This window comes from Schistocerca gregaria, unplaced genomic scaffold (assembly GCF_023897955.1).
Source record: "Schistocerca gregaria isolate iqSchGreg1 unplaced genomic scaffold, iqSchGreg1.2 ptg000174l, whole genome shotgun sequence".
Lineage (NCBI taxonomy): Eukaryota > Metazoa > Arthropoda > Insecta > Orthoptera > Acrididae > Schistocerca > Schistocerca gregaria.
In genome coordinates, this window is record NW_026061726.1 from 2,845,373 (window position 1) to 2,867,643 (window position 22,271).

At 48.7% G+C, this 22,271-nt stretch overlaps 7 non-coding genes across 7 annotated transcripts; all 7 read right to left on the reverse strand.

The window, feature by feature from the left end:
• Positions 1-5,988: 5,988 nt before the first annotated feature.
• Trnaa-ggc (transfer RNA alanine (anticodon GGC)) lies at positions 5,989-6,064 on the reverse strand. The gene has a single exon. It is a non-coding gene; the product is annotated as a tRNA-Ala (tRNA).
• A 6,258-nt stretch (positions 6,065-12,322) lies between these two features.
• Positions 12,323-12,398, reverse strand: Trnaa-ggc (transfer RNA alanine (anticodon GGC)). Its single transcript has one exon. It is a non-coding gene; the product is annotated as a tRNA-Ala (tRNA).
• A 1,513-nt stretch (positions 12,399-13,911) lies between these two features.
• Positions 13,912-13,985, reverse strand: Trnaa-ggc (transfer RNA alanine (anticodon GGC)). The gene has a single exon. It is a non-coding gene; the product is annotated as a tRNA-Ala (tRNA).
• A 1,504-nt stretch (positions 13,986-15,489) lies between these two features.
• On the reverse strand, positions 15,490-15,563 carry Trnaa-ggc (transfer RNA alanine (anticodon GGC)). Its single transcript has one exon. It is a non-coding gene; the product is annotated as a tRNA-Ala (tRNA).
• Positions 15,564-17,067: 1,504 nt separating this feature from the next.
• Positions 17,068-17,141, reverse strand: Trnaa-ggc (transfer RNA alanine (anticodon GGC)). Its single transcript has one exon. It is a non-coding gene; the product is annotated as a tRNA-Ala (tRNA).
• Positions 17,142-18,656: 1,515 nt separating this feature from the next.
• Positions 18,657-18,732, reverse strand: Trnaa-ggc (transfer RNA alanine (anticodon GGC)). The gene has a single exon. It is a non-coding gene; the product is annotated as a tRNA-Ala (tRNA).
• Positions 18,733-21,812: 3,080 nt separating this feature from the next.
• Trnaa-ggc (transfer RNA alanine (anticodon GGC)) lies at positions 21,813-21,888 on the reverse strand. The gene has a single exon. It is a non-coding gene; the product is annotated as a tRNA-Ala (tRNA).
• Between the last annotated feature and the right edge of the window lie 383 nt (positions 21,889-22,271).

Sequence of the window (22,271 nt, forward strand, 5' to 3'; positions counted from 1 at the left end):
TACTACTGTGTACCAATCTTGTCGTCCAACTGCAAAACACTGGGCCACAATAAGTTTCCGCGTCTCCATTGCACTGCGCATACTACGAAACGCTCCCCAAACTTGGCACTCACCCTCGCAGCCGACTTTTCCGACTTTCCACGACGCTCACGCAACGCTCACGCTAGTGACAGCATTATTTATAGTTCGACGTCGCGCCAAAGCGAATGAGCACATTTCGCCTACGGCTTAGGCCGCCCTCCTAGTGTGGCTGCTCGGTGTCTGCAGGCAGCGAGGGTCTGCAAGCTTCCTGTGTTCGCACCTATGTCACCTGTGCTTGCTTGTCAGAGACAGACTACCGCAAAACATACAACTCACTCCATGAATTGATTGCTACGGCATCTGTTATCAGCAGTCACAACTAACAACACCAGTAGCAGCTGACTGCATGCAAAGAATAGGAATGTGCAGTGGAATTTACGTGAACTCAGCGCAAGGCAGATCTTTCCGACATAGGCTTGAGAATCTTACAGGAACACTTGTACTGTTTCTAAATTAAGTGTAGGCGTGGGAGGAGGGTGCTTCTTGCGCACTAATAACAGCACGCTTGTCAATTGTGGATGCTAATCATTCGCTTGTATCTTCCTAGACACATCTGCTGGTTGTGAATTATTCCACTTGCATGGCAAGGTGCGCATGTAGGTGTGTTAAAAATTCTGGTAGCACTGGGTATTGATCACAGTTCCTCTCGCATACTAAGGGAGCGCTCTACCATCTGAGCTACGCCCGCCCCCCCCCCCCCCCCCCCCGAAGACTAATGGTGCTACATACAGCCATATAGACGACACAGACCCTTGCACTCCCATTATTCAGCAGACAAACACTACTCTCTATGTATCCGTTAGGGTGTCTTTCAGGTTTCGTGCATTCTGTATCGAATCGTAGTTGGCCACAATGAAAGTGGCACGTATAACGTCGAAAATAGATTTCGGACACCGCTCTGAGTAAGACCAACGTGTTGTCCACCCTCTAGACTTCAATGAGGTTAAGCCGCGATACCTAAGACAGATCTGCACTCGATGACACCTCGATAACAGCCGGTCCCCACACTTACATCTTGCTCTCCTTACGTCAGTATACATCATATCAGTCTGTGACGCTGGCTTTGCAACATCTTGCGTGCCTTTAGGTTCGCCGCGACCAACACTTACCATGCACTGACAACAAAAAATGTAGGCGCCGCGGCTTGAACACTGGACCTTTCACATGCCAAGCGAACGCTCTACCAACTGAGCTACGCCCCATGCACGAGCAAACTGCGCTATTCCCCATTCTCTGCGACTCAGATGCGCACGGACACGATGGTTGGTTGGTTTGTAGCGGTGAAGGGAGCAGACTACAAAGGCGCGGACCCGTTCATATACACAAAAGTACCAAGTAGTTTCGATGCTCTGGTATTACAAATGAAAATTCCGTCTGTTTTTAACGTCTTAAATTGAAAGAGCCGTCACAAATTGCTCCGTTTTCACTCCTTGACGACAATCATACAGCACCTGAGGTAACAAACACATCTCGAGCCCCATTGTGCACTCCATTATTCATGCCAACTCAGTGCCTCGCTCTTTACTACTGTGTACCAATCTTGTCTTCCAACTGCAAAACACTGGGCCACAATAAGTTTCCGCGTCTCCATTGCACTGCGCATACTACGAAACGCTCCCCAAACTTGGCACTCACCCTCGCAGCCGACTTTTCCGACTTTCCACGACGCTCACGCAACGCTCACGCTAGTGACAGCATTATTTATAGTTCGACGTCGCGCCAAAGCGAATGAGCACATTTCGCCTACGGCTTAGGCCGCCCTCCTAGTGTGGCTGCTCGGTGTCTGCAGGCAGCGAGGGTCTGCAAGCTTCCTGTGTTCGCACCTATGTCACCTGTGCTTGCTTGTCAGAGACAGACTACCGCAAAACATACAACTCACTCCATGAATTGATTGCTACGGCATCTGTTATCAGCAGTCACAACTAACAACACCAGTAGCAGCTGACTGCATGCAAAGAATAGGAATGTGCAGTGGAATTTACGTGAACTCAGCGCAAGGCAGATCTTTCCGACATAGGCTTGAGAATCTTACAGGAACACTTGTACTGTTTCTAAATTAAGTGTAGGCGTGGGAGGAGGGTGCTTCCTGCGCACTAATAACAGCACGCTTGTCAATTGTGGATGCTAATAATTCGCTTGTATCTTCCTAGACACATCTGCTGGTTGTGAATTATTCCACTTGCATGGCAAGGTGCGCATGTAGGTGTGTTAAAAATTCTGGAAGCACTGGGTATTGATCCCAGTTCCTCTCGCATACTAAGCGAGCGCTCTACCATCTGAGCTACGCCCGCCACCCCCCCCCCCCCCCGAAGACTAATGGTGCTACATACAGCCATATAGACGACACAGACCCTTGCACTCCCATTATTCAGCAGACAAACAATACTCTCTATGTATCCGTTAGGGTGTCTTTCAGGTTTCGTGCATTATGTATCGAATCGTAGTTGGCCACAATGAAAGTGGCACGTATAACGTCGAAAATAGAATTCGGACACCGCTCTGAGTAAGACCAACGTGTTGTCCACCCTCTAGACTTCAATGAGGTTAAGCCGCGATACCTAAGACAGATCTGCACTCGATGACACCTCGATAACAGCCGGTCCCCACACTTACATCTTGCTCTCCTTACGTCAGTATACATCATATCAGTCTGTGACGCTGGCTTTGCAACATCTTGCGTGCCTTTAGGTTCGCCGCGACCAACACTTACCATGCACTGACAACAAAAAATGGAGACGCCGCGGCTTGAACACTGGACCTTTCACATGCCAAGCGAACGCTCTACCAACTGAGCTACGCCCCATGCACGAGCAAACTGCGCTATTCCCCATTCTTTGCGACTCAGATGCGCACGGACACGATGGTTGGTTGGTTTGTAGCGGTGAAGGGAGCAGAGTACAAAGGCGCGGACCCGTTCATATACACAAAAGTACCAAGTAGTTTCGATGCTCTGGTATTACAAATGCAAATTCCGTCTGTTTTTAACGTCTTAAATTGAAAGAGCCGTCACAAATTGCTCCGTTTTCACTCCTTGACGACAATCATACAGCACCTGAGGTAGCAAACACATCTCGAGCCCCATTGTGCACTCCATTATTCATGCCAACTCAGTGCCTCGCTCTTTACTACTGTGTACCAATCTTGTCGTCCAACTGCAAAACACTGGGCCACAATAAGTTTCCGCGTCTCCATTGCACTGCGCATACTACGAAACGCTCCCCAAACTTGGCACTCACCCTCGCAGCCGACTTTTCCGACTTTCCACGACGCTCACGCAACGCTCACGCTAGTGACAGCATTATTTATAGTTCGACGTCGCGCCAAAGCGAATGAGCACATTTCGCCTACGGCTTAGGCCGCCCTCCTAGTGTGGCTGCTCGGTGTCTGCAGGCAGCGAGGGTCTGCAAGCTTCCTGTGTTCGCACCTATGTCACCTGTGCTTGCTTGTCAGAGACAGACTATCGCAAAACAGACAACTCACTCCATGAATTGATTGCTACGGCATCTGTTATCAGCAGTCACAACTACCAACACCAGTAGCAGCTGACTGCATGCAAAGAATAGGAATGTGCAGTGGGATTTACGTGAACTCAGCGCAAGGCAGATCTTTCCGACATAGGCTTGAGAATCTTACGGGAACACTTGTACTGTTTCTAAATTAAGTGTAGGCGTGGGAGGAGGGTGCTTCCTGCGCACTAATAACAGCACGCTTGTCAATTGTGGATGCTAATAATTCGCTTGTATCTTCCTAGACACATCTGCTGGTTGTGAATTATTCCACTTGCATGGCAAGGTGCGCATGTAGGTGTGTTAAAAATTCTGGAGGCACTGGGTATTGATTCCAGTTCCTCTCGCATACTAAGCGAGCAGTTACAATATGAGCTACGCCCGCAGCCCCGAAGACTAATGGTGCTACATACAGCCATATAGACGACACAGACCCTTGCACTCCCATTATTCAGCAGACAAAACTACTCTCTATGTATCCGTTAGGGTGTCTTTCAGGTTTCGTGCATTATGTATCGAATCGTAGTTGGCCACAATGAAAGTGGCACGTATAACGTCGAAAATAGAATTCGGACACCGCTCTGAGTAAGACCAACGTGTTGTCCACCCTCTAGACTTCAATGAGGTTAAGCCGCGATACCTAAGACAGATCTGCACTCGATGACACCTCGATAACAGCCGGACCCCACACTTACATCTTGCTCTCCTTACGTCAGTATACATCATATCAGTCTGTGACGCTGGCTTTGCAACATCTTGCGTGCCTTTAGGTTCGCCGCGACCAACACTTACCATGCACTGACAACAAAAAATGGAGGCGCCGCGGCTTGAACACTGGACCTTTCACATGCCAAGCGAACGCTCTACCAACTGAGCTACGCCCCATGCACGAGCAAACTGCGCTATTCCCCATTCTTTGCGACTCAGATGCGCACGGACACGATGGTTGGTTGGTTTGTAGCGGTGAAGGGAGCAGAGTACAAAGGCGCGGACCCGTTCATATACACAAAAGTACCAAGTAGTTTCGATGCTCTGGTATTACAAATGCAAATTCCGTCTGTTTTTAACGTCTTAAATTGAAAGAGCCGTCACAAATTGCTCCGTTTTCACTCCTTGACGACAATCATACAGCACCTGAGGTAACAAACACATCTCGAGCCCCATTGTGCACTCCATTATTCATGCCAACTCAGTGCCTCGCTCTTTACTACTGTGTACCAATCTTGTCGTCCAACTGCAAAACACTGGGCCACAATACGTTTCCGCGTCTCCATTGCACTGCGCATACTACGAAACGCTCCCCAAACTTGGCACCCACCCTCACAGCCGACTTTTCCGACTTTCCACGACGCTCACGCAACGCTCACGCTAGTGACTGCATTATTTATAGTTCGACGTCGCGCCAAAGCGAATGAGCACATTTCGCCTACGGCTTAGGCCGCCCTCCTAGTGTGGCTGCTCGGTGTCTGCAGGCAGCGAGGGTCTGCAAGCTTCCTGTGTTCGCACCTATGTCACCTGTGCTTGCTTGTCAGAGACAGACTACCGCAAAACATACAACTCACTCCATGAATTGATTGCTACGGCATCTGTTATCAGCAGTCACAACTAACAACACCAGTAGCAGCTGACTGCATGCAAAGAATAGGAATGTGCAGTAGAATTTACGTGAACTCAGCGCAAGGCAGATCTTTCCGACATAGGCTTGAGAATCTTACGGGAACACTTGTACTGTTTCTAAATTAAGTGTAGGCGTGGGAGGAGGGTGCTTCCTGCGCACTAATAACAGCACGCTTGTCAATTGTGGATGCTAATAATTCGCTTGTATCTTCCTAGACACATCTGCTGGTTGTGAATTATTCCACTTGCATGGCAAGGTGCGCATGTAGGTGTGTTAAAAATTCTGGACGCACTGGGTATTGATCCCAGTTCCTCTCGCATATTAAGCGAGCGCTCTACCATATGAGCTACGCCCGCCGCCCCGAAGACTAATGGTGCTACATACAGCCATATAGACGACACAGACCCTTGCACTCCCATTATTCAGCAGACAAAACTACTCTCTATGTATCCGTTAGGGTGTCTTTCAGGTTTCGTGCATTATGTATCGAATCGTAGTTGGCCACAATGAAAGTGGCACGTATAACGTCGAAAATAGAATTCGGACACCGCTCTGAGTAAGACCAACGTGTTGTCCACCCTCTAGACTTCAATGAGGTTAAGCCGCGATACCTAAGACAGATCTGCACTCGATGACACCTCGATAACAGCCGGTCCCCACACTTACATCTTGCTCTCCTTACGTCAGTATACATCATATCAGTCTGTGACGCTGGCTTTGCAACATCTTGCGTGCCTTTAGGTTCGCCGCGACCAACACTTACCATGCACTGACAACAAAAAATGCAGGCGCCGCGGCTTGAACACTGGACCTTTCACATGCCAAGCGAACGCTCTACCAACTGAGCTACGCCCCATGCACGAGCAAACTGCGCTATTCCCCATTCTTTGCGACTCAGATGCGCACGGACACGATGGTTGGTTGGTTTGTAGCGGTGAAGGGAGCAGAGTACAAAGGCGCGGACCCGTTCATATACACAAAAGTACCAAGTAGTTTCGATGCTCTGGTATTACAAATGCAAATTCCGTCTGTTTTTAACGTCTTAAATTGAAAGAGCCGTCACAAATTGCTCCGTTTTCACTCCTTGACGACAATCATACAGCACCTGAGGTAACAAACACATCTCGAGCCCCATTGTGCACTCCATTATTCATGCCAACTCAGTGCCTCGCTCTTTACTACTGTGTACCAATCTTGTCGTCCAACTGCAAAACACTGGGCCACAATAAGTTTCCGCGTCTCCATTGCACTGCGCATACTACGAAACGCTCCCCAAACTTGGCACCCACCCTCACAGCCGACTTTTCCGACTTTCCACGACGCTCACGCAACGCTCACGCTAGTGACAGCATTATTTATAGTTCGACGTCGCGCCAAAGCGAATGAGCACATTTCGCCTACGGCTTAGGCCGCCCTCCTAGTGTGGCTGCTCGGTGTCTGCAGGCAGCGAGGGTCTGCAAGCTTCCTGTGTTCGCACCTATGTCACCTGTGCTTGCTTGTCAGAGACAGACTACCGCAAAACATACAACTCACTCCATGAATTGATTGCTACGGCATCTGTTATCAGCAGTCACAACTAACAACACCAGTAGCAGCTGACTGCATGCAAAGAATAGGAATGTGCAGTGGAATTTACGTGAACTCAGCGCAAGGCAGATCTTTCCGACATAGGCTTGAGAATCTTACGGGAACACTTGTACTGTTTCTAAATTAAGTGTAGGCGTGGGAGGAGGGTGCTTCCTGCGCACTAATAACAGCACGCTTGTCAATTGTGGATGCTAATAATTCGCTTGTATCTTCCTAGACACATCTGCTGGTTGTGAATTATTCCACTTGCATGGCAAGGTGCGCATGTAGGTGTGTTAAAAATTCTGGACGCACTGGGTATTGATCCCAGTTCCTCTCGCATATTAAGCGAGCGCTCTACCATATGAGCTACGGCCGCCGCCCCGAAGAATAATGGAGCTACATACAGCCATATAGACGACACAGACCCTTGCACTCCCATTATTCAGCAGACAAAACTACTCTCCATGTATCCGTTAGGGTGTCTTTCAGGTTTCGTGCATTATGTATCGAATCGTAGTTGGCCACAATGAAAGTGGCACGTATAACGTCGAAAATAGAATTCGGACACCGCTCTGAGTAAGACCAACGTGTTGTCCACCCTCTAGACTTCAATGAGGTTAAGCCGCGATACCTAAGACAGATCTGCACTCGATGACACCTCGATAACAGCCGGTCCCCACACTTACATCTTGCTCTCCTTACGTCAGTATACATCATATCAGTCTGTGACGCTGGCTTTGCAACATCTTGCGTGCCTTTAGGTTCGCCGCGACCAACACTTACCATGCACTGACAACAAAAAATGTAGGCGCCGCGGCTTGAACACTGGACCTTTCACATGCCAAGCGAACGCTCTACCAACTGAGCTACGCCCCATGCACGAGCAAACTGCGCTATTCCCCATTCTTTGCGACTCAGATGCGCACGGACACGATGGTTGGTTGGTTTGTAGCGGTGAAGGGAGCAGAGTACAAAGGCGCGGACCCGTTCATATACACAAAAGTACCAAGTAGTTTCGATGCTCTGGTATTACAAATGCAAATTCCGTCTGTTTTTAACGTCTTAAATTGAAAGAGCCGTCACAAATTGCTCCGTTTTCACTCCTTGACGACAATCATACAGCACCTGAGGTAACAAACACATCTCGAGCCCCATTGTGCACTCCATTATTCATGCCAACTCAGTGCCTCGCTCTTTACTACTGTGTACCAATCTTGTCGTCCAACTGCAAAACACTGGGCCACAATAAGTTTCCGCGTCTCCATTGCACTGCGCATACTACGAAACGCTCCCCAAACTTGGCACTCACCCTCGCAGCCGACTTTTCCGACTTTCCACGACGCTCAAGCTAGTGACAGCATTATTTATAGTTCGACGTCGCGCCAAAGCGAATGAGCACATTTCGCCTACGGCTTAGGCCGCCCTCCTAGTGTGGCTGCTCGGTGTCTGCAGGCAGCGAGGGTCTGCAAGCTTCCTGTGTTCGCACCTATGTCACCTGTGCTTGCTTGTCAGAGACAGACTACCGCAAAATATACAACTCACTCCATGAATTGATTGCTACGGCATCTGTTATCAGCAGTCACAACTAACAACACCAGTAGCAGCTGACTGCATGCAAAGAATAGGAATGTGCAGTGGAATTTACGTGAACTCAGCGCAAGGCAGATCTTTCCGACATAGGCTTGAGAATCTTACGGGAACACTTGTACTGTTTCTAAATTAAGTGTAGGCGTGGGAGGAGGGTGCTTCCTGCGCACTAATAACAGCACGCTTGTCAATTGTGGATGCTAATAATTCGCTTGTATCTTCCTAGACACATCTGCTGGTTGTGAATTATTCCACTTGCATGGCAAGGTGCGCATGTAGGTGTGTTATAAATTCTGGACGCACTGGGTATTGATCCCAGTTCCTCTCGCATATTAAGCGAGCGCTCTACCATATGAGCTACGGCCGCCGCCCCGAAGACTAATGGAGCTACATACAGCCATATAGACGACACAGACCCTTGCACTCCCATTATTCAGCAGACAAAACTACTCTCCATGTATCCGTTAGGGTGTCTTTCAGGTTTCGTGCATTATGTATCGAATCGTAGTTGGCCACAATGAAAGTGGCACGTATAACGTCGAAAATAGAATTCGGACACCGCTCTGAGTAAGACCAACGTGTTGTCCACCCTCTAGACTTCAATGAGGTTAAGCCGCGATACCTAAGACAGATCTGCACTCGATGACACCTCGATAACAGCCGGTCCCCACACTTACATCTTGCTCTCCTTACGTCAGTATACATCATATCAGTCTGTGACGCTGGCTTTGCAACATCTTGCGTGCCTTTAGGTTCGCCGCGACCAACACTTACCATGCACTGACAACAAAAAATGGAGGCGCCGCGGCTTGAACACTGGACCTTTCACATGCCAAGCGAACGCTCTACCAACTGAGCTACGCCCCATGCACGAGCAAACTGCGCTATTCCCCATTCTTTGCGACTCATATGCGCACGGACACGATGGTTGGTTGGTTTGTAGCGGTGAAGGGAGCAGAGTACAAAGGCGCGGACCCGTTCATATACACAAAAGTACCAAGTAGTTTCGATGCTCTGGTATTACAAATGCAAATTCCGTCTGTTTTTAACGTCTTAAATTGAAAGAGCCGTCACAAATTGCTCCGTTTTCACTCCTTGACGACAATCATACAGCACCTGAGGTAACAAACACATCTCGAGCCCCATTGTGCACTCCATTATTCATGCCAACTCAGTGCCTCGCTCTTTACTACTGTGTACCAATCTTGTCGTCCAACTGCAAAACACTGGGCCACAATAAGTTTCCGCGTCTCCATTGCACTGCGCATACTACGAAACGCTCCCCAAACTTGGCACTCACCCTCGCAGCCGACTTTTCCGACTTTCCACGACGCTCACGCAACGCTCACGCTAGTGACAGCATTATTTATAGTTCGACGTCGCGCCAAAGCGAATGAGCACATTTCGCCTACGGCTTAGGCCGCCCTCCTAGTGTGGCTGCTCGGTGTCTGCAGGCAGCGAGGGTCTGCAAGCTTCCTGTGTTCGCACCTATGTCACCTGTGCTTGCTTGTCAGAGACAGACTATCGCAAAACATACAACTCACTCCATAAATTGATTGCTACGGCATCTGTTATCAGCAGTCACAACTAGCAACACCAGTAGCAGCTGACTGCATGCAAAGAATAGGAATGTGCAGTGGGATTTACGTGAACTCAGCGCAAGGCAGATCTTTCCGACATAGGCTTGAGAATCTTACGGGAACACTTGTACTGTTTCTAAATTAAGTGTAGGCGTGGGAGGAGGGTGCTTCCTGCGCACTAATAACAGCACGCTTGTCAATTGTGGATGCTAATAATTCGCTTGTATCTTCCTAGACACATCTGCTGGCTGTGAATTATTCCACTTGCATGGCAAGGTGCGCATGTAGGTGTGTTAAAAATTCTGGAGGCACTGGGTATTGATTCCAGTTCCTCTCGCATACTAAGCGAGCAGTTACCATATGAGCTACGCCCGCCGCCCCGAAGACTAATGGTGCTACATACAGCCATATAGACGACACAGACCCTTGCACTCCCATTATTCAGCAGACAAAACTACTCTCTATGTATCCGTTAGGGTGTCTTTCAGGTTTCGTGCATTATGTATCGAATCGTAGTTGGCCACAATGAAAGTGGCACGTATAACGTCGAAAATAGAATTCGGACACCGCTCTGAGTAAGACCAACGTGTTGTCCACCCTCTAGACTTCAATGAGGTTAAGCCGCGATACCTAAGACAGATCTGCACTCGATGACACCTCGATAACAGCCGGTCCCCACACTTACATCTTGCTCTCCTTACGTCAGTATACATCATATCAGTCTGTGACGCTGGCTTTGCAACATCTTGCGTGCCTTTAGGTTCGCCGCGACCAACACTTACCATGCACTGACAACAAAAAAATGCAGGCGCCGCGGCTTGAACACTGGACCTTTCACATGCCAAGCGAACGCTCTACCACCTGAGCTACGCCCCATGCACGAGCAAACTGCGCTATTCCCCATTCTTTGCGACTCAGATGCGCACGGACACGATGGTTGGTTGGTTTGTAGCGGTGAAGGGAGCAGAGTACAAAGGCGCGGACCCGTTCATATACACAAAAGTACCAAGTAGTTTCGATGCTCTGGTATTACAAATGCAAATTCCGTCTGTTTTTAACGTCTTAAATTGAAAGAGCCGTCACATATTGCTCCGTTTTCACTCCTTGACGACAATCATACAGCACCTGAGGTAACAAACACATCTCGAGCCCCATTGTGCACTCCATTATTCATGCCAACTCAGTGCCTCGCTCTTTACTACTGTGTACCAATCTTGTCGTCCAACTGCAAAACACTGGGCCACAATAAGTTTCCGCGTCTCCATTGCACTGCGCATACTACGAAACGCTCCCCAAACTTGGCACTCACCCTCGCAGCCGACTTTTCCGACTTTCCACGACGCTCACGCTAGTGACAGCATTATTTATAGTTCGACGTCGCGCCAAAGCGAATGAGCACATTTCGCCTACGGCTTAGGCCGCCCTCCTAGTGTGGCTGCTCGGTGTCTGCAGGCAGCGAGGGTCTGCAAGCTTCCTGTGTTCGCACCTATGTCACCTGTGCTTGCTTGTCAGAGACAGACTACCGCAAAACATACAACTCACTCCATGAATTGATTGCTACGGCATCTGTTATCAGCAGTCACAACTAACAACACCAGTAGCAGCTGACTGCATGCAAAGAATAGGAATGTGCAGTGGAATTTACGTGAACTCAGCGCAAGGCAGATCTTTCCGACATAGGCTTGAGAATCTTACAGGAACACTTGTACTGTTTCTAAATTAAGTGTAGGCGTGGGAGGAGGGTGCTTCCTGCGCACTAATAACAGCACGCTTGTCAATTGTGGATGCTAATAATTCGCTTGTATCTTCCTAGACACATCTGCTGGTTGTGAATTATTCCACTTGCATGGCAAGGTGCGCATGTAGGTGTGTTAAAAATTCTGGACGCACTGGGTATTGATCCCAGTTCCTCTCGCATATTAAGCGAGCGCTCTACCATATGAGCTACGCCCGCCGCCCCGAAGACTATTGGTGCTACATACAGCCATATAGACGACACAGACCCTTGCACTCCCATTATTCAGCAGACAAAACTACTCTCTATGTATCCGTTAGGGTGTCTTTCAGGTTTCGTGCATTATGTATCGAATCGTAGTTGGCCACAATGAAAGTGGCACGTATAACGTCGAAAATAGAATTCGGACACCGCTCTGAGTAAGACCAACGTGTTGTCCACCCTCTAGACTTCAATGAGGTTAAGCCGCGATACCTAAGACAGATCTGCACTCGATGACACCTCGATAACAGCCGGTCCCCACACTTACATCTTGCTCTCCTTACGTCAGTATACATCATATCAGTCTGTGACGCTGGCTTTGCAACATCTTGCGTGCCTTTAGGTTCGCCGCGACCAACACTTACCATGCACTGACAACAAAAAATGCAGGCGCCGCGGCTTGAACACTGGACCTTTCACATGCCAAGCGAACGCTCTACCAACTGAGCTACGCCCCATGCACGAGCAAACTGCGCTATTCCCCATTCTTTGCGACTCATATGCGCACGGACACGATGGTTGGTTGGTTTGTAGCGGTGAAGGGAGCAGAGTACAAAGGCGCGGACCCGTTCATATACACAAAAGTACCAAGTAGTTTCGATGCTCTGGTATTACAAATGCAAATTCCGTCTGTTTTTAACGTCTTAAATTGAAAGAGCCGTCACAAATTGCTCCGTTTTCACTCCTTGACGACAATCATACAGCACCTGAGGTAACAAACACATCTCGAGCCCCATTGTGCACTCCATTATTCATGCCAACTCAGTGCCTCGCTCTTTACTACTGTGTACCAATCTTGTCGTCCAACTGCAAAACACTGGGCCACAATAAGTTTCCGCGTCTCCATTGCACTGCGCATACTACGAAACGCTCCCCAAACTTGGCACTCACCCTCGCAGCCGACTTTTCCGACTTTCCACGACGCTCACGCAACGCTCACGCTAGTGACAGCATTATTTATAGTTCGACGTCGCGCCAAAGCGAATGAGCACATTTCGCCTACGGCTTAGGCCGCCCTCCTAGTGTGGCTGCTCGGTGTCTGCAGGCAGCGAGGGTCTGCAAGCTTCCTGTGTTCGCACCTATGTCACCTGTGCTTGCTTGTCAGAGACAGACTACCGCAAAACATACAACTCACTCCATGAATTGATTGCTACGGCATCTGTTATCAGCAGTCACAACTAACAACACCAGTAGCAGCTGACTGCATGCAAAGAATAGGAATGTGCAGTGGAATTTACGTGAACTCAGCGCAAGGCAGATCTTTCCGACATAGGCTTGAGAATCTTACGGGAACACTTGTACTGTTTCTAAATTAAGTGTAGGCGTGGGAGGAGGGTGCTTCCTGCGCACTAATAACAGCACGCTTGTCAATTGTGGATGCTAATAATTCGCTTGTATCTTCCTAGACACATCTGCTGGTTGTGAATTATTCCTCTTGCATGGCAAGGTGCGCATGTAGGTGTGTTAAAAATTCTGGAGGCACTGGGTATTGATCCCAGTTCCTCTCGCATACTAAGCGAGCGCTCTACCATATGAGCTACGCCCGCCGCCCCGAAGACTAATGGTGCTACATACAGCCATATAGACGACACAGACCCTTGCACTCCCATTATTCAGCAGACAAAACTACTCTCTATGTATCCGTTAGGGTGTCTTTCAGGTTTCGTGCATTATGTATCGAATCGTAGTTGGCCACAATGAAAGTGGCACGTATAACGTCGAAAATAGAATTCGGACACCGCTCTGAGTAAGACCAACGTGTTGTCCACCCTCTAGACTTCAATGAGGTTAAGCCGCGATACCTAAGACAGATCTGCACTCGATGACACCTCGATAACAGCCGGTTCCCACACTTACATCTTGCTCTCCTTACGTCAGTATACATCATATCAGTCTGTGACGCTGGCTTTGCAACATCTTGCGTGCCTTTAGGTTCGCCGCGACCAACACTTACCATGCACTGACAACAAAAAATGTAGGCGCCGCGGCTTGAACACTGGACCTTTCACATGCCAAGCGAACGCTCTACCAACTGAGCTACGGCCCACACACGAGCAAACTGCGCTATTCCCCATTCTTTGCGACTCAGATGCGCACGGACACGATGGTTGGTTGGTTTGTAGCGGTGAAGGGAGCAGAGTACAAAGGCTCGGACCCGTTCATATACACAAAAGTACCAAGTAGTTTCGATGCTCTGGTATTACAAATGAAAATTCTGTCTGTTTTTAACGTCTTAAATTGAAAGAGCCGTCACAAATTGCTCCGTTTTCACTCCTTGACGACAATCATACAGCACCTGAGGTAACAAACACATCTCGAGCCCCATTGTGCACTCCATTATTCATGCCAACTCAGTGCCTCGCTCTTTACTACTGTGTACCAATCTTGTCGTCCAACTGCAAAACACTGGGCCACAATAAGTTTCCGCGTCTCCATTGCACTGCGCATACTACGAAACGCTCCCCAAACTTGGCACTCACCCTCGCAGCCGACTTTTCCGACTTTCCACGACGCTCACGCTAGTGACAGCATTATTTATAGTTCGACGTCGCGCCAAAGCGAATGAGCACATTTCGCCTACGGCTTAGGCCGCCCTCCTAGTGTGGCTGCTCGGTGTCTGCAGGCAGCGAGGGTCTGCAAGCTTCCTGTGTTCGCACCTATGTCACCTGTGCTTGCTTGTCAGAGACAGACTACCGCAAAACATACAACTCACTCCATGAATTGATTGCTACGGCATCTGTTATCAGCAGTCACAACTAACAACACCAGTAGCAGCTGACTGCATGCAAAGAATAGGAATGTGCAGTGGAATTTACGTGAACTCAGCGCAAGGCAGATCTTTCCGACATAGGCTTGAGAATCTTACGGGAACACTTGTACTGTTTCTAAATTAAGTGTAGGCGTGGGAGGAGGGTGCTTCCTGCGCACTAATAACAGCACGCTTGTCAATTGTGGATGCTAATAATTCGCTTGTATCTTCCTAGACACATCTGCTGGTTGTGAATTATTCCTCTTGCATGGCAAGGTGCGCATGTAGGTGTGTTAAAAATTCTGGAGGCACTGGGTATTGATCCCAGTTCCTCTCGCATACTAAGCGAGCGCTCTACCATATGAGCTACGCCCGCCGCCCCGAAGACTAATGGTGCTACATACAGCCATATAGACGACACAGACCCTTGCACTCCCATTATTCAGCAGACAAAACTACTCTCTATGTATCCGTTAGGGTGTCTTTCAGGTTTCGTGCATTATGTATCGAATCGTAGTTGGCCACAATGAAAGTGGCACGTATAACGTCGAAAATAGAATTCGGACACCGCTCTGAGTAAGACCAACGTGTTGTCCACCCTCTAGACTTCAATGAGGTTAAGCCGCGATACCTAAGACAGATCTGCACTCGATGACACCTCGATAACAGCCGGTTCCCACACTTACATCTTGCTCTCCTTACGTCAGTATACATCATATCAGTCTGTGACGCTGGCTTTGCAACATCTTGCGTGCCTTTAGGTTCGCCGCGACCAACACTTACCATGCACTGACAACAAAAAATGTAGGCGCCGCGGCTTGAACACTGGACCTTTCACATGCCAAGCGAACGCTCTACCAACTGAGCTACGGCCCACACACGAGCAAACTGCGCTATTCCCCATTCTTTGCGACTCAGATGCGCACGGACACGATGGTTGGTTGGTTTGTAGCGGTGAAGGGAGCAGAGTACAAAGGCTCGGACCCGTTCATATACACAAAAGTACCAAGTAGTTTCGATGCTCTGGTATTACAAATGAAAATTCTGTCTGTTTTTAACGTCTTAAATTGAAAGAGCCGTCACAAATTGCTCCGTTTTCACTCCTTGACGACAATCATACAGCACCTGAGGTAACAAACACATCTCGAGCCCCATTGTGCACTCCATTATTCATGCCAACTCAGTGCCTCGCTCTTTACTACTGTGTACCAATCTTGTCGTCCAACTGCAAAACACTGGGCCACAATAAGTTTCCGCGTCTCCATTGCACTGCGCATACTACGAAACGCTCCCCAAACTTGGCACTCACCCTCGCAGCCGACTTTTCCGACTTTCCACGACGCTCACGCTAGTGACAGCATTATTTATAGTTCGACGTCGCGCCAAAGCGAATGAGCACATTTCGCCTACGGCTTAGGCCGCCCTCCTAGTGTGGCTGCTCGGTGTCTGCAGGCAGCGAGGGTCTGCAAGCTTCCTGTGTTCGCACCTATGTCACCTGTGCTTGCTTGTCAGAGACAGACTATCGCAAAACATACAACTCACTCCATAAATTGATTGCTACGGCATCTGTTATCAGCAGTCACAACTAACAACACCAGTAGCAGCTGACTGCATGCAAAGAATAGGAATGTGCAGTGGAATTTACGTGAACTCAGCGCAAGGCAGATCTTTCCGACATAGGCTTGAGAATCTTACGGGAACACTTGTACTGTTTCTAAATTAAGTGTAGGCGTGGGAGGAGGGTGCTTCCTGCGCACTAATAACAGCACGCTTGTCAATTGTGGATGCTAATAATTCGCTTGTATCTTCCTAGACACATCTGCTGGTTGTGAATTATTCCACTTGCATGGCAAGGTGCGCATGTAGGTGTGTTAAAAATTCTGGACGCACTGGGTATTGATCCCAGTTCCTCTCGCATATTAAGCGAGCGCTCTACCATATGAGCTACGCCCGCCGCCCCGAAGACTATTGGTGCTACATACAGCCATAAAGACGACACAGACCCTTGCACTCCCATTATTCAGCAGACAAAACTACTCTCTATGTATCCGTTAGGGTGTCTTTCAGGTTTCGTGCACTATGTATCGACTCGTAGTTGGCCACAATGAAAGTGGCACGTATAACGTCGAAAATAGAATTCGGACACCGCTCTGAGTAAGACCAACGTGTTGTCCACCCTCTAGACTTCAATGAGGTTAAGCCGCGATACCTAAGACAGATCTGCACTCGATGACACCTCGATAACAGCCGGTTCCCACACTTACATCTTGCTCTCCTTACGTCAGTATACATCATATCAGTCTGTGACGCTGGCTTTGCAACATCTTGCGTGCCTTTAGGTTCGCCGCGACCAACACTTACCATGCACTGACAACAAAAAATGTAGGCGCCGCGGCTTGAACACTGGACCTTTCACATGCCAAGCGAACGCTCTACCAACTGAGCTACGGCCCACACACGAGCAAACTGCGCTATTCCCCATTCTTTGCGACTCAGATGCGCACGGACACGATGGTTGGTTGGTTTGTAGCGGTGAAGGGAGCAGAGTACAAAGGCTCGGACCCGTTCATATACACAAAAGTACCAAGTAGTTTCGATGCTCTGGTATTACAAATGAAAATTCTGTCTGTTTTTAACGTCTTAAATTGAAAGAGCCGTCACAAATTGCTCCGTTTTCACTCCTTGACGACAATCATACAGCACCTGAGGTAACAAACACATCTCGAGCCCCATTGTGCACTCCATTATTCATGCCAACTCAGTGCCTCGCTCTTTACTACTGTGTACCAATCTTGTCGTCCAACTGCAAAACACTGGGCCACAATAAGTTTCCGCGTCTCCATTGCACTGCGCATACTACGAAACGCTCCCCAAACTTGGCACTCACCCTCGCAGCCGACTTTTCCGACTTTCCACGACGCTCACGCAACGCTCACGCTAGTGACAGCATTATTTATAGTTCGACGTCGCGCCAAAGCGAATGAGCACATTTCGCCTACGGCTTAGGCCGCCCTCCTAGTGTGGCTGCTCGGTGTCTGCAGGCAGCGAGGGTCTGCAAGCTTCCTGTGTTCGCACCTATGTCACCTGTGCTTGCTTGTCAGAGACAGACTATCGCAAAACATACAACTCACTCCATAAATTGATTGCTACGGCATCTGTTATCAGCAGTCACAACTAACAACACCAGTAGCAGCTGACTGCATGCAAAGAATAGGAATGTGCAGTGGAATTTACGTGAACTCAGCGCAAGGCAGATCTTTCCGACATAGGCTTGAGAATCTTACGGGAACACTTGTACTGTTTCTAAATTAAGTGTAGGCGTGGGAGGAGGGTGCTTCCTGCGCACTAATAACAGCACGCTTGTCAATTGTGGATGCTAATAATTCGCTTGTATCTTCCTAGACACATCTGCTGGTTGTGAATTATTCCACTTGCATGGCAAGGTGCGCATGTAGGTGTGTTAAAAATTCTGGACGCACTGGGTATTGATCCCAGTTCCTCTCGCATATTAAGCGAGCGCTCTACCATATGAGCTACGCCCGCCGCCCCGAAGACTATTGGTGCTACATACAGCCATATAGACGACACAGACCCTTGCACTCCCATTATTCAGCAGACAAAACTACTCTCTATGTATCCGTTAGGGTGTCTTTCAGGTTTCGTGCATTATGTATCGAATCGTAGTTGGCCACAATGAAAGTGGCACGTATAACGTCGAAAATAGAATTCGGACACCGCTCTGAGTAAGACCAACGTGTTGTCCACCCTCTAGACTTCAATGAGGTTAAGCCGCGATACCTAAGACAGATCTGCACTCGATGACACCTCGATAACAGCCGGTCCCCACACTTACATCTTGCTCTCCTTACGTCAGTATACATCATATCAGTCTGTGACGCTGGCTTTGCAACATCTTGCGTGCCTTTAGGTTCGCCGCGACCAACACTTACCATGCACTGACAACAAAAAATGCAGGCGCCGCGGCTTGAACACTGGACCTTTCACATGCCAAGCGAACGCTCTACCAACTGAGCTACGCCCCATGCACGAGCAAACTGCGCTATTCCCCATTCTTTGCGACTCAGATGCGCACGGACACGATGGTTGGTTGGTTTGTAGCGGTGAAGGGAGCAGAGTACAAAGGCGCGGACCCGTTCATATACACAAAAGTACCAAGTAGTTTCGATGCTCTGGTATTACAAATGCAAATTCCGTCTGTTTTTAACGTCTTAAATTGAAAGAGCCGTCACAAATTGCTCCGTTTTCACTCCTTGACGACAATCATACAGCACCTGAGGTAACAAACACATCTCGAGCCCCATTGTGCACTCCATTATTCATGCCAACTCAGTGCCTCGCTCTTTACTACTGTGTACCAATCTTGTCGTCCAACTGCAAAACACTGGGCCACAATAAGTTTCCGCGTCTCCATTGCACTGCGCATACTACGAAACGCTCCCCAAACTTGGCACTCACCCTCGCAGCCGACTTTTCCGACTTTCCACGACGCTCACGCTAGTGACAGCATTATTTATAGTTCGACGTCGCGCCAAAGCGAATGAGCACATTTCGCCTACGGCTTAGGCCGCCCTCCTAGTGTGGCTGCTCGGTGTCTGCAGGCAGCGAGGGTCTGCAAGCTTCCTGTGTTCGCACCTATGTCACCTGTGCTTGGTTGTCAGAGACAGACTACCGCAAAACATACAACTCACTCCATGAATTGATTGCTACGGCATCTGTTATCAGCAGTCACAACTAACAACACCAGTAGCAGCTGACTGCATGCAAAGAATAGGAATGTGCAGTGGAATTTACGTGAACTCAGCGCAAGGCAGATCTTTCCGACATAGGCTTGAGAATCTTACAGGAACACTTGTACTGTTTCTAAATTAATTGTAGGCGTGGGAGGAGGGTGCTTCCTGCGCACTAATAACAGCACGCTTGTCAATTGTGGATGCTAATAATTCGCTTGTATCTTCCTAGACACATCTGCTGGTTGTGAATTATTCCTCTTGCATGGCAAGGTGCGCATGTAGGTGTGTTAAAAATTCTGGAGGCACTGGGTATTGATCCCAGTTCCTCTCGCATACTAAGCGAGCGCTCTACCATATGAGCTACGCCCGCCGCCCCGAAGACTAATGGTGCTACATACAGCCATATAGACGACACAGACCCTTGCACTCCCATTATTCAGCAGACAAAACTACTCTCTATGTATCCGTTAGGGTGTCTTTCAGGTTTCGTGCATTATGTATCGAATCGTAGTTGGCCACAATGAAAGTGGCACGTATAACGTCGAAAATAGAATTCGGACACCGCTCTGAGTAAGACCAACGTGTTGTCCACCCTCTAGACTTCAATGAGGTTAAGCCGCGATACCTAAGACAGACCTGCACTCGATGACACCTCGATAACAGCCGGTTCCCACACTTACATCTTGCTCTCCTTACGTCAGTATACATCATATCAGTCTGTGACGCTGGCTTTGCAACATCTTGCGTGCCTTTAGGTTCGCCGCGACCAACACTTACCATGCACTGACAACAAAAAATGTAGGCGCCGCGGCTTGAACACTGGACCTTTCACATGCCAAGCGAACGCTCTACCAACTGAGCTACGGCCCATACACGAGCAAACTGCGCTATTCCCCATTCTTTGCGACTCAGATGCGCACGGACACGATGGTTGGTTGGTTTGTAGCGGTGAAGGGAGCAGAGTACAAAGGCGCGGACCCGTTCATATACACAAAAGTACCAAGTAGTTTCGATGCTCTGGTATTACAAATGAAAATTCCGTCTGTTTTTAACGTCTTAAATTGAAAGAGCCGTCACAAATTGCTCCGTTTTCGCTCCTTGACGACAATCATACAGCACCTGAGGTAACAAACACATATCGAGCCCCATTGTGCACTCCATTATTCATGCCAACTCAGTGCCTCGCTCTTTACTACTGTGTACCAATCTTGTCGTCCAACTGCAAAACACTGGGCCACAATAAGTTTCCGCGTCTCCATTGCACTGCGCATACTACGAAACGCTCCCCAAACTTGGCACTCACCCTCGCAGCCGACTTTTCCGACTTTCCACGACGCTCACGCTAGTGACAGCATTATTTATAGTTCGACGTCGCGCCAAAGCGAATGAGCACATTTCGCCTACGGCTTAGGCCGCCCTCCTAGTGTGGCTGCTCGGTGTCTGCAGGCAGCGAGGGTCTGCAAGCTTCCTGTGTTCGCACCTATGTCACCTGTGCTTGCTTGTCAGAGACAGACTACCGCAAAACATACAACTCACTCCATGAATTGATTGCTACGGCATCTGTTATCAGCAGTCACAACTAACAACACCAGTAGCAGCTGACTGCATGCAAAGAATAGGAATGTGCAGTGGAATTTACGTGAACTCAGCGCAAGGCAGATCTTTCCGACATAGGCTTGAGAATCTTACAGGAACACTTGTACTGTTTCTAAATTAAGTGTAGGCGTGGGAGGAGGGTGCTTCCTGCGCACTAATAACAGCACGCTTGTCAATTGTGGATGCTAATCATTCGCTTGTATCTTCCTAGACACATCTGCTGGTTGTGAATTATTCCACTTGCATGGCAAGGTGCGCATGTAGGTGTGTTAAAAATTCTGGAGGCACTGGGTATTGATCCCAGTTCCTCTCGCATATTAAGCGAGCGCTCTACCATATGAGCTACGCCCGCCGCCCCGAAGACTATTGGTGCTACATACAGCCATATAGACGACACAGACCCTTGCACTCCCATTATTCAGCAGACAAAACTACTCTCTATGTATCCGTTAGGGTGTCTTTCAGGTTTCGTGCATTATGTATCGAATCGTAGTTGGCCACAATGAAAGTGGCACGTATAACGTCGAAAATAGAATTCGGACACCGCTCTGAGTAAGACCAACGTGTTGTCCACCCTCTAGACTTCAATGAGGTTAAGCCGCGATACCTAAGACAGATCTGCACTCGATGACACCTCGATAACAGCCGGTCCCCACACTTACATCTTGCTCTCCTTACGTCAGTATACATCATATCAGTCTGTGACGCTGGCTTTGCAACATCTTGCGTGCCTTTAGGTTCGCCGCGACCAACACTTACCATGCACTGACAACAAAAAATGCAGGCGCCGCGGCTTGAACACTGGACCTTTCACATGCCAAGCGAACGCTCTACCAACTGAGCTACGCCCCATGCACGAGCAGACTGCGCTATTCCCCATTCTTTGCGACTCAGATGCGCACGGACACGATGGTTGGTTGGTCTGTAGCGGTGAAGGGAGCAGAGTACAAAGGCGCGGACCCGTTCATATACACAAAAGTACCAAGTATTTTCGATGCTCTGGTATTACAAATGAAAATTCCGTCTGTTTTTAACGTCTTAAATTGAAAGAGCCGTCACAAATTGCTCCGTTTTCACTCCTTGACGACAATCATACAGCACCTGAGGTAACAAACACATCTCGAGCCCCATTGTGCACTCCATTATTCATGCCAACTCAGTGCCTCGCTCTTTACTACTGTGTACCAATCTTGTCGTCCAACTGCAAAACACTGGGCCACAATAAGTTTCCGCGTCTC